The following is a 4958-nucleotide window of genomic DNA, read 5'->3' as shown; positions in this document are numbered from 1 at the left end:
GAAAAGCTAGTAAAAACAAGTAAAAAGGGGCCAGTCAGATGTCTGAGGCTGGATACTCCCCTTGCATGCTTTTGGCTTCTGTAAGATAGGATATGCTTCAACCCAATTTGAAAAGGTATCCACAAATACTAATAAGGACTTTATATTTCTAGCAGCTTCAGGCATTTGAATAAAGTCCACTTGCTAATCTTCAGAGAGATATGGACCCTGATATTGAGTCCCATGCAATTTGAGAAATCGCTCTGTTTTAAGATTATTCCTAGAACAAGGCTAACATCTTGGAAACTCTTAGTGAGTGTTCTTCCTTTCATAGCAATTATAAATATTTACATAAGTTCAATAAGAATCTGTTCTCCTTTGTAACAGGATACTATTAGAGACATCAGTTATATTACCAAGGCTTTTACTAGAATGTCATATTTAAGAGAGACATGCATAGACTCAGATATGACCAGACAGCTTGAAGGAATTAAGGTTGACTTTTGGAGCCAATAGAGCCCCTTGGAAATGTTGGCCTGATACCTTGCTTACAGAGTTCTCAGCAGCTTTACCAGGTGAGTACAGGTGCAGGTGCAGGAAACCCCAGAATATTTTGGGGACCTGAAGGAAAGAAGAGAAACTCACTCAAATCTTCAGGCATTGCAGGCAAATCTGACGGCACATATTTCGCTTGACTTCTGGCCTTGAGAGGCTATCAAAAGTTCAATCTAGAGATTCCTTATGAAAAGGTCCAGCAAAGCAAATTTTAAAGAACGTATGTGGTCAATCACTATTCTTACTGAGCTTACATAAATAATGAGGCCAAGTTTGTTAAAACTGAAATTGTTTTACAGATTAGTCTTGATTCGGCTATCTTCAAAAATAAAGATGATTTAATTTTTTTAAGTTCATTTATTTATTTTGGGAGACAGAGAGAGAGGGGGATGGAGGGAGAGGCTGTGAGAGGGAGAGAGAGAATCCTAAGCAGGCTTCGCACTGGCAGCACAAAGTCCCACCAGGGCTCAAACTCATGAACCATGAAATCATGACCTGAGCCAAAATCCAAAGTGGGATGCTTAACCAACTAAGCCACTTAGGCACCCTGGAAACAAAGGCAATTTTAGAGAGAAAAATTATGTTTCAATAACACATCTTTTGGATATAAAATTCTAGTTGTTATTAATTGTCTTTAAATGTTGTTGTTTGCCTAAGCTAGATAATTTGAGGTAAAACTTCAGAGAAATTGCCACAATAGCTCATATAGACAGTCTTCGTGCTTGCTACCCTGTGAGAATAATAACAGGAGCCCATGGGCATATGATTATTTGAACAACTGAACAATAGGATGGCCTTGGATATAAGGCAGCTCAAAGAGCTCAAGCAGCTCAAGGAAGAACTTGTGTCTTTTTTTCCCCAATGTTTTTCTTCACATATATATATTTTTTCAAGTTTTTATTTAAATTTCTGTTAGTTAACATACAGTGTACTATTAGTTTCAGGTGTGCAATTTAGTGATTCATCATTCACATACATACTCTGTGCTCACCACAAGTGCCCTCCTTAATATTCATTACCCATTTAACTCATCCCCCTGCCCACCTCCCATCCAGTACCCCTCAGTTTGTTCTCTATAGTTAAGAGTCTATGTTTTCTGGTTTGCCTCTATTTTTTTTTCCCTATGTTCATCTGTTTTGTTTCTTAAATTCCACATGAGTGAAACCATATGGTAGTTGTCTTTCTCTGACTGAATTATTTCACTTAGCATAATACACTCCAGCTCCATCCATATGGTTACAAATGGAAAGATTTCATTCTTTTTGATGGCTGAATAATATTCATATATATACACATACATACAACATCTTTATCCATTCATCTACTGATGGGTATATTGGGCTCTGTCCATAATCTGGCTATTATTGATAATGCTGCTATAAACATTGGGGTACATGTATCCCTTTGATTCAGTATTTTTGTATCTTTTGGGTAAATACCTAGGAGTGCAATTGTTGGATCATAGGGTAATTCTATTTTTAACTTTCTGAGGAACATCCATACTGTTTTCTAGAGTGGGTACACCAATTTGCATTCCCACCAACAGTGCAAGAGGGTTCCTCTTTCTCCACATCCTTGCCAACATCTGTTGTTTCCTACATTGTTCATTTTAGCCATTCTGACAGGTGATATCTGTGAGGTGATATCTCATGGTAGTTTCAATTTACATTTCTCTGATGATGAGTGATGTTGAGCATCTTTTCATGTGTTAGCTATCTGGATGTCTTCTTTGGAAAAATATATATTCATGTCCTCTACCCATTTTTTAACTGGAACATTTGTTTTTTGGGTGTTGAGTTTGATAAGCTTTTTTTTTTTTTTTTTAGTGTTTTTATTTATTTTTGAGAGAGAGAGAGAGAGCATTTGGGGGGGGGGGAGGGGTGGAGAGCAAGGGGAACAGAAGATCTGAAGCAGGCTCTGTGCTGACAGCAGAAAGCCTGATGTGGGGCTCAAACTCTCAAACTATGAGATCATGACCTGAACTTAAATCAGATGCTTAACCAACTGAGCCACCCAGGCACCCCATGATACATAGTTTATAGATTTGGGATACTGCCCTTTATCAGATATACCATTTGAAATATCTTCTCCCATTCCAAAGGTTGCCTTTTAGTTTTGTTTACTGTTTCCTTCACTGAGCAGAAGCTTTTTATTTTGATGAAGTCCAAATAGTTCATTTTTGCTTTTGTTTCCCTTGCCTCAGGAAACATATCTAGTAAGAAGTTCCTTTGGCCAAGGTCAAAGAGGTTATTGCCTGTGTTCTCCTCTAGGATTTTGATGGTTTCCTGTCTCACATTTAGGTGTTTCATCCATTTTCTATTTATTTTTGTGTATGGTGTAAGAAAGTGTCCCGTTTCATTCTTTTGAATGTTGCTGTCCAGTTTTCCTAATATCACTTTTTGAAGACACTGTCTTTTTTCCATTGGAGATTCTTTCCTGCTTTGTTGAAGATGAGTTGACCATACAGTTGTGGATTCATTTCTGTGTTTTCTAGGCTGTTCCATTGACCTATGTGTCTGTTTTTGTGCTAGTGCCATTCTGTCTTGATCAGTACAGCTTTGTAATATAATTTGAAGTTCAGAATTGTGATGCCTCCAGCTTTGCTTTGCTTTTTCAAGATTTCTTTGGCTATTTAGAGTGTTTTGTGGTTCGATACAAATTTTAGGACTGTATGTTCTAGCTCTGTGAAAAAATGCTGGTGGAATTTTATAGGGATTGCATTAAATGTGTAGATTGTTTTGGGTGGTATAGACATTTTAACAATATTTGTTCTTCCAATCCATGAGCATGGAATATTTTTCCTTTGTGTCCTCTTCAATTTATTTCATAAGTATTTTATAGTTTTTAGAGTATAGATCTTTTACCTTTTTGGCTAGGTTTATTCCTAGGTATCTTATGGGTTTTGGTGTACAATCAATGGGATTGTAAATGGTATCAATTCCTTGATTTCTCTTTGTGCTATTTCATTATTGGTGTATAGAAATGCAAAAGATTTATGTATGTTTATGTTGTATCCTGAGAATTTACTGAATTCGTGTATCAGTTCTACCAATTTTTTTTGTCTTTAGGGTTTTCTATATAAAGTATCATTTCATCTACAAATGGTGAAAGTTCAATTTCTTCTTGCCAATTTGGATGCCTTTTATTCCTTTTTGTTGTCTGATTGCTGAGGCTAGGACTTCCAGGACTATGTTAAATAACAGTGGTAAGAGTGGACATCCCTCTCTTGTTCCTGACTGTCGAGGAAATCTCTCAGCTTCTGCCCATTCAGGATGATATTAGCTGTGGGGTCTTTGTATATGGTCTTTATTATGTTGAGATATGTTTCCTCTATCCCTACTTTGTTGAGGGTTTTTATCATGAATGGATAGAACTCGTGCTTTATTAAAACTGAATGTTGTGTATATATCCCATATAATTCAGCTAATATATCCAAATTAAGGCAATATCTAATTCCTCTAAGCTTCTCCATGATTGGGTTTCTTCCTGGTTTAGCAGAAATGGATTATCTTGGTGGAAAACACATATTTTTACTAGCACTAATAGTAATTATTCTAGGTCTTCTTCTTCACTGCAGGAGCTATTGTCATTGCATGTTCTGTACAAATATGTTGAAAAAATTATGATGAGGCCTCATGCACACCTCTGATTCAGACAATCTGCAACTAGGAACCCTTCATTTAATCAGATAGCCCAGGATTTTGATGATTCCCAATAGTCAGGGTCTACAATCCCTTTCAACTTGAAGAAGCTACAAAGGATGAGACCTTTGCCTTTCAACAGCCCTTAAGAATAAGGAGGATCAAAATCCCATAGCAGCAAGATGAAACAGAGAAACTGAAGGGACCCTATAAAAGGACTGCTTTTTTTTTTTTTTTTTGCTTTTTTTCCTGCCTCTATTCCTGCTAAGATGCTAGGACCTACACCCAGCTTTACATGTGCCTTATAGTATGTCCTCCTTGTAAAGGTCAAGGAGTTAATGGTTTGTTTGGAGACTTCCAGTACAATAAAATAACATTTAAGGAGTGATTGAGTGAGGTTGTCATGTATGTTTTCTAGACCACTGATTCAGCAAGACCCCTGGTTCCAGAGCATTAGTGACTTATGGAGGATATCTAAACACTTGTCTTTGTTTTAACCATTTCCTGGATGTCTGAGAAGACACCTACACTGGAACACAATCAATAAAAACCCCAAACCCAGAGCAAAGAGGAAACTCACTTTTGTTTCCTTTCTGAGTCTCCCAGACATTCTATCTGCATCTGCACCCTCTCTATAACTTCAGTAAACTCTGTTCTCACTTCCTGTTGGCTAGTGTTTGGTTTCTATCCTGTGCAAAGCCAAGGACCCTCTTGGCTGCTCCTGCAGGATCCCCTCTGAATCCTTGGACCCAGGCAGCCTGCTATCACTGATGCTACCACTCA

Source organism: Panthera onca, chromosome C1, assembly GCF_046562875.1.
Source record: "Panthera onca isolate mPanOnc1 chromosome C1, mPanOnc1 haplotype 2, whole genome shotgun sequence".
NCBI lineage: Eukaryota > Metazoa > Chordata > Mammalia > Carnivora > Felidae > Panthera > Panthera onca.
Note: the sequence above shows the minus strand (reverse complement) of the source record.